An 8963-nucleotide genomic window follows, 5' to 3' on the forward strand; every position below is an offset into this window, starting at 1 on the left:
TCTGTTGTCTCTGGTCTCTGTAATTTCTGAAGAGAAGTCAAGCTTTATTCTAATAATTTTTTTCCCCAGAATATAATGTGCTTTTTCTTTTTGGCTGCTCTTGATATATTTTCTTATTTTGAGTTGTCAACAGTTTGAATATGATGTGTTTAAGTGTATTTTTCTTCATGCTTATTCTGGTAGTATTCCTTGAAACTCTTAGAAATTGGTGTTGATATTGGGAAAAACCTGGCCAATATTCCTTCCTCATCTCTTCTTGTCTCTCCTTCTGGAATTCTAATTATGATCTCCCACTTGTACTTGTTCTATTGTTGTTCAGTTTGTTTAACTGTTGTTCAGTGTGTGTCATAGTGTATGTTTCTTTTTTTATGAACATATTTTCAAATTCACCAAATCTTCCCATGTTTAAAAGTCTCCATTAAACCCCTATAATATTTTTTTTTTATTTTAAATATTGTATTTTCTATTGCTAGGGTTTCCACTTGATTCTTCTATGTATTGTTTTCATATCTCTTCTGACCCATTATATACATTTTTGAGTGTGTGGTGTGTGTTGTGTGTGTGTGTAGAACTGAGAATTGAACCCAGTGGTGGTCTACCATTGATCTTTACTCTAGGTTCTGTTTATTTCTTATTTTAAAACAGGGTCTTACTGAGATGCTCAGGCTGGCCTCAAACTTGTGATCCTCCTGTCTTAGGCTTCCAATCAGTGAAACTGCAGAATTGCACCACTGTCCAGGGTTCATTATGTTTATTCTTAGTGAAAAATAATTAATATATTTATAAATTTTGTTTTCAGTTCTTGTCTGCTAATTCCAGTATTTGATATTTTTGAGGTTTGATTCTATTAACTGTTTTATTATCTCTTGATAACTTCTTAAATAAATATTGTTGATGATTAAAACTTGAATAATATTGACTTATTATTATTATTATTATTATTATTATTATTATTATTATTTGTTCTGGCGATTGAACCCAGGGGTGCTTTATCACTGAGCTACATCCATAGTTCTTTTTATTTTCTATTTTTACATTTAAAGGTAAGAAGGATGCTCTTGGATTTAAATTTATTTTTCATCAGCCTCTGCAGATGCTGGGATTACAGGTGTGTGGCACCATGCCCAGCTTGAATAATAATAAATATTATTATTATTATTATTATTATTATTATTATTATTATTATTGAACCAGGCATTGAACTCAGGGGCCCTTGACCACTAAGCCACATCCTGAGCCCTATTTTGTATTTTATTCAGAAATAGGGCTTCAATTTGTTGTTTAGTGCCTTGCTTTTGCTGAGGCTGGCTTTGAACTTGTGATCCTCCTGCTTCAGCCTCCTAAGTCTCTGGGATTATAGATATGTGCCATCACACCCAGCAATCATGATTAATTCTTAAAAAATAATCTTGAATACATGGATTATATATTATTGGCTAATCTCATAACTAGCATTTTTATAATTACATTTTTTATTTTAATTTTTTTTCTATTGTCATTCCCAATCCCTTCCTGTCATTTCCTTTTGTCAAATCCACTGAACATCTGTTCTACTCCAACACCCCCTACCCCAATGTTGTGTGTTAACATCTGTATATGTGAAAGAACATCCAACCTTGGCTTATTACTGACAATTTTCAACTAGATACCTATATTATGGACAATGATATATGGTAGATAGTATGTGTTTTACTTTTTTCATGAAGAGTATTGAGATTTTTTTTTCCTAGTAATCAATTAAATTATTGAACTTCTTCTTGACTGTCAGGGTGATATAATCTGCCTTTCTTCTTAGTCCAGTGAACTAATACTTAGTCAGGAAAATAATACTTAATCCCCTGACATGTTCTTCTGAGGACTTTATTAAAGCCAAATATTTTAGTGAAGTAATGAACATGGAAGAATTTGTACTTCAAACTATGTTTACAGCATACGCATAATTTAATAAAATTTCTGCTGGACTTCTTTTCTTGTTTATTTTGTTGTTGCTATTATTTTTTACTATAAAAGAATCATTCAAAGACTAAATGAGTATCTGTATGTAAATTTTGAGAATTCTTTCTTTATGGCTTTTACTTTTCCAAGTTTTTACTTTTCTCAGTTTTTAGCTACTCCAACTTCAAATTCTGGTTTTAGCATAGCAAGACTGCCACTCAGGCTTGAGGTTCATTCACTACCACCCCTGTGAGACATGAGGGTACCTTTGGGGGAAAAAGCTAGTTAAATGTGAATTTCCCCTAGTGTTATTTTCTGTCAATTGTTGCTCATCTACAGTTTCTGCCTCCTTTCAAACATTTGCTGGTTAACGTTTTCCAGAGATAGTAATTCTTATGATAGGACGATTAGTCCAGTAAGTGCTACTGTCATTACTGCAAGGAAAAAATATAGAGTTCCTTCTGAGTATGTTCTTTCTGAAAAAAAAAATCACCAATATGCTGCCACAAATGTCATTAGACCTATTTTCTATGTTTAAATAAAAAGTTTAGAAGGAAAAAAATGAAAGAATAGAGGAACCCATAATGTCATAGCAGCTCCTTGATAGTGAATTAAAATAGCATATCTGCTGTAGCAAACCATGAAAGATCCCTGATAGGAAGCGCAGAAGGCCAGCAACCCATGTGAAAACTGAAAACATTATTTAGAAGAGAAAAAGAATTAATAAAAGCAACAGATGCTAGTAGCATCTGAAAAGTGGTGACTGAGTAGGGGAAGGAAATCCCCTTTCCAATGAGTTGAAAGAAATTCTCACACCTAGTTTAAGAAAATCAGATACTGGTAAATTCATAATCTAAGCAGAAGTTAAACTAAGAAAGAATGAGCTGCACCAGTGCAGGAGAAAACCTTGACACTCCCCAGTGGAGATAAGGGGGAAGAGGCAATGGCTTGAAAAGACTCTTTGTTTAAACTTTCCACATGGCAGACTAGGAATTCCTACAGGCTTCCTTTGTTTTTCCTATTTTACTATTTTTTTTATTTTTAAATTTTTCTTTCTGTGATTTTCCTTTCCTTTCCCTTCCTCCCTCCCTCCCTCCCTTCCTTCTTTCCATGCTTTCTTCCTTCCTTTCTTTATTTTTTTTCACACTTGCTTTATTTTTGAATACTCAAGACCAACCAGACACTTAAGCTCGGCTGTTTGCTGGATTGATGAATGTCCATACTGTGAATCAGGCTGAGTATATAAATGAGACTGCAGCTCAAACTAGAGAAAAACTAAGGGTGGCCACTCATTCAGACTGTAATATGGAGAAGAGAAGGATGTTTTCATTTGAACTTGGTGGTTTGAACTCTGTGAAAAAGATTATAGCTGATGGGGAGACAGAGAATAATTAGGGTCAGACAAAAAGCAGTGAGCACTGTACCACCTCCCACACACACTGTCTGAGGCTGTTGAAATGAGTGGGTAGAATGCAACGTGGGCCTGTCTGTAAGCAGAGCAGATGAGAGGATTTGCAAGTGTCCCTGCTAGACTTGCTGTCCCAACCCTACACCCAATACCAAAGCCATTTCTAGCAACCAACTGAGCTATAACACCCTAAATGTGCTTTAAGCAGATAATTCTAACAAGGAGAGAATGGATATTAGCATTAAAACTCCTCTAACAAGTTTGGGTCAGAGCTTAGAACAAATAAAATGACTTTGGTATCACCCAGTCTTGTTCACAGAAAATTGTGAAATCAAAACCCTGGAAAGAAAGGCCTCTATTTCAAAAACCTCAGCAAGAATAAATCAGAATCTCAATATGACTGATATTACATTAACTGTTTGGTATTAATTGATTCCTAGTGTGTTCCCATATTTTGTGTTAAAGTTCCATCCAATTTTACATATTTCATCAATTAATTGTATTTTCTCTTTATACCTCTTTTCTTCCTTTCCATCTCCATTGCCTTCCCCACTCCTTCATACTTTATATATTCCTCATTTAAACATTTGCCTCCTTTCCCTTCCCCAACACTTTCCTTCTTTTTTCTCTCCATTTTCTTTATTTTTCACCCCTTTTTTCTTTCTAATTCATCTTATTATAATATCCTTAACACTTTATTCTAAATTATTTTTTACTCTTGGTTCTCTTTGGTCATTAAACTTGTAAAAATCATTGTTAATAAATTTTATAGCATATGTTGAACAATGAATGATTTTACAACTGTTATTGGCAGTTACTCTTTCCTTTCAAAGTGGTACTGTGGTGCTTTCAAAGTAACACTTTCATTATGACAATCAGATATGCTGAAATTAAGAAATATCCACAATGTAGGGCTTACAATAAAAAGATACTAACTCACTAAAAAACCTCACATAAAAGAAGAAGAGCAGTCTATATCAACATATGTCTAAATATAGTATCCCAAAATATATGAAGAAACTATCCAAGAAATCACCTCCAAAAATTTATAATTATTGCACTATGTAAATACACAGGTACTAATGTGGATGTTATGCCAGATAAATAAATCAAGGTTTTTGATAATAATGATCATTGAACTGAAAGAATATCTAGGGAATGAAGAATGAGATAAAATAAAGGAAGTGAAAAAGGACCTCAATAGAAAGAGAGAGAGGTATTTTGAAAAAGAGCCAGTCAGAAATCCTGGAAAAGAAAGATTTATTAAATCAAATTAAAAATTCAGTTGAAAGTTAACAATATATTAGATCATGTAGAAGACATAATTTTATGTTTTGAAGACAAGGTATATGAAATTGAATACTTAATCAATAGTAAAGAAAATAAGATACCATGACCAGAATATACAGAATATTAAGAGACCAAATTTAAAGAATCATTGGCATGAATGAGGGATGTGAAATATAGGCTATTGGCATAAATAAACTTTTCATAGAAATAATAACAGAACTACTTCCAAACTTGGGAATAAGATAAATAAATATCCACATACAGGAGGTATTCAGAAACCCCAATAGATAATATTAAAAATAACACTCTCCATGACACATTATAATTATAATCAAATATATAGAACGAGGATATAGTTGTAATAGCCTAAAGAGAAAAACCATCAAGTTGTATTTAGAGGAAACCAATATGAACAATTTCTGAATTCTGAGCAGAAACTCAAAAATATAAGAGAACATAGAATGAGGTGTTTGCAAGAAAATAATTGTGAACCAAGATTGCTTTATACAGAAAAGCTATATTCCAGAATCAAAGTAGAAATAAAAACATTCAAACATGAGCATAAATTTAGAAAATTTATGACTATGAATCAAGAACTACAGAAAATACTTAAAAAATTACTACTTACAAAAGAAGTTAAAAACAAACTCAAGCCAAGGAATGGACAAATCTCATTAGAAGAGCTGATATCAAATATGAGTTAGGATTGCATTGAATATTAGAAACAGAAAAGAATGGCAATAAATAATAAACATCTCTCTATATAACACTGGACATAATGGTCTCAACTCAATTAAAAGACATGGAGTGGCAGAGTGGACTAAAAAATGAGATGTGAATTATATGTGATCTTCAAGAGACTCATCTCTTAGGAAAAGACATCCATAACTGAAAGAAGAATGTTAGAACTGATATTTCATTCAATGGATCCTGAAAGCAAAGAGGAGTAGCTATTCTCATATCTTAATATAGAAGACATAAAAATCAAAATTAATTAGAAGAGATAAAGGAAATCCTTTTATCTTGGTAAAAAGAGAAATTCTTGAAGAAGATATAATGATAGTAAATATTTATGACCCAAACATTGGTGAGCCTAATTAAATAAAACAAAGGCTACTCAGTATAAAGACTCAGTAACACCTAAATACAACAATAATGGGTGATTATACCATACCTCTAATACCAATGCATAGGTCATCTAGCTGTAAAATAGTAAAGACTCTTAAGATCTAAAATACATATATAGATGAGTCAAAAGGACCTAACAGGTATTTGTACAATATTTCACCTAACAACATCTAAATTCTCTTTTTTTATTTGCTTCTTATGGAACCTTTTCCAAAACAGATGACATTTTAGGTCCCAAAGTAAGTTATAGCAAATACAATATAACTGATACCGTTTCTGCCAGCTTATCAAATCATAATTTAATTAAATTAGAAATCATAACAAGAAAAACTATATAAACACAAGGTGAGTGAGCTATACACCTTTAATGATAAATATATTATCAATGGAATGAGGAAAGAAATTTAAAAATTTCTAGAATCAGACCAGCATAGATATAAAACATACCAGGATCTCTGGGACACTCTGAAAGTGGTTCTAATAGGAAACTTTATAGTTATGGATGTCTGCCTAAAAACTTCAGAAAGATTCCAAATAAACAACTTAATAGTATATCTCAAGGTCCTAGAAAAATAAATTCCAAAGCCATAAAAAGGAAGAAGATTATTAAGATTAGAGCAAAAAATATTGAGAATTTAAAAATTCCAAGAATCAATGAAACAGAGTTGTTTATGAAACAAAAAATAAGATTTATAAATTCTTAGTCAAACTAACAAAAAGAAAGAAAGAAGACCCAAATTGACATTAGAGATGAAAAAGAAGATATCACCACCGTTAACTCTGGAATTCAGAGTAAGATTAGGTATTACTTTGACAAGTTTTAATCCAATATATTGGAATATTTACAAGAAATGGACACACAGATCTTACCAAAATTTAACCAAGAAGATATAGAAAACCTAAAGAGAGCAATAATAAGCAGTAAGATTGAAGCAGTTATTGATAAAAGTGCTTCCAACAAATAAAGCCCAAGACTAGATAGATTCTTAGCTTAATTAAATGATACCTTTAAAGAAAACTAATGTTAATGCTCCTCAAATTATTCCATAAAAAGTAAATGGAGGAAAATACTCCCAAATTCATTCTGTAAGACAAGTGTAATACTGATACCAAAATCATATTTAAATCAAGAAAAGGAAATTATATAAGATTATACCTGATGAACATAAATTAAAAGTTCTTAATACAAATCAAGGTAATCAACAGTCAAAAGCACATTAAGAAGATTATACATCAGGAAAAAGTTAGTTTTATTATAATAATGCAAGAATGATTCAATATATATATATATCAAAAAGTATGAGTTTAATCAATAAAAATAAGGACAAAAATCACATCAGCATCTCAATAGAGGCAGGAAAAATCTTATCATAAAATATAGCATGAATTCAAGTTTAAAAAAACTGAAGAAATTAGACACATAAAACTAATCTCAACATCATAATAGCTACATAAGCTAACCCCAAATTCAACACCACACTGGATGGCAAAAAACTTAAAGCACACACTGAAATCAGCAACAAAACAGTGATGTCTATTCTCACCACTCTTAATAAATATACTACATGAAAAATTAGTCACAACAATTATTATTTTTTTAAAGAGAGAGAGAGAGAGAGAGAGAGAGAGAGAGAGAGAGAGAGAGAGAATTTCAATATTTATTTTTCAGTTTTTGGCGGACACAACATCTTTGTTTGTATGTGTTGCTGAGGATCAAACCCAGGCCACACGCATGTCAGGCGAGCATGCTATGGCTTGAGCCACATCCCTAGCCCCAAACAACAATTATTTAAGAGAAGAAAATAAGGATATAAATAAGAAAGAAGAAAGTTAAATTATCAATCTTTGCAGATGTTGTGATTCTATACTTATAACACAAAAGCCTCTAATAATATTTCTAGAACTAATAAATTTAGTAAAGTAGCAGGATATTAAAACAACACACAAAATTAAATTGCTTTTATATATACCAATAATGAATCTTCTGAGAAAGAAATGAGGAAAACATAGTAGCCATAAATAAATAAATGAAAATAAGTCTAACTAAGGTGGCAAATTACCTCTAAAATAAAATTAAAGACTACTTAAGATATTAGGAACATACCACAACATTGTAAAAGCTCTCTATGCTGAGCCCAAGGCCAAAATTATTCTTTAAATAAATAAATAAAAGCATTACCTCTAAAAACTGCAAGAAGACATAGATGTCCTCTTTCACCACTTCTATTCAACAAAGTTCTGAAGATTCTAGCCACAGCAGTCAGATAGGAAAAAAAATTAAAGAGATAGAAATGGGAAAAGAAGAACACAAACTATCACCACTTTCCAATGACATGAATCTATTTAGAAGATCAAAAAAATTCCACCAATAAACTTCTAGAACTAATAAATGAATTCAGCAAAGTAGCAGGGTATCAAATCAACACCCATAAATCAAATGCATTTCTATACATCAGTGATGAATCCACTTCAAGAAAAATTAGGAAAACCACCCCATTCACAATAGTCTCAAAATAAATAAATAAATACAATACAATACAATACAATACCTAACAAAAGAGGTGAAAGACCTATACAATAAAAACTACAGAACACTAAAGAAAGAAATTGAATAAGACTTTAGAAAATGAAAAGATCTTCCATGTTCTTGGATAGGCTGAATTAATATTGTCAAATGGCCATAGTACCAAAAGCATTATACAGATTTAATACAATTCCTGTTAAAATCCCAATGACATTCTTCATAGACCAAAAAAAAAAAAAAACAATAATGAAATACATTTGGAAAAAAATAAGAGACTCAGAAATAAGAATACTCAAGTTAATTCTTACCATGAAGAAAGAGTAAGGCAAAAGGCATCATAATATCAGATCTTAAACTATAACACAGAGCTATAGTAACAATAGTAACAAAAATAGCATGTTATCGACACCAAAATAGACATGTAGACCAATGGTACAGAATAGAAGATACAGAGACAAACCCACATAAATACGATTATCTCATACTGGAAAAACATGCCAAAAACATACACTGGAGAAAAGATAGCCTCTTCAACAAATGGTGGTGGGAAAACTGGAAATCCATATGTAGCAAAATGAAATTAAATCACTATTTCTCACCATGCATAAAGCTAAACTCAACGTGGATCAAGGACCTAGGAATTAAACCAGAGATAACTGCACCTAATAGAAGAAAAAG

Source organism: Callospermophilus lateralis, chromosome 11 (genome assembly GCF_048772815.1).
Source record: "Callospermophilus lateralis isolate mCalLat2 chromosome 11, mCalLat2.hap1, whole genome shotgun sequence".
In the NCBI taxonomy this organism is placed as follows: domain Eukaryota; kingdom Metazoa; phylum Chordata; class Mammalia; order Rodentia; family Sciuridae; genus Callospermophilus; species Callospermophilus lateralis.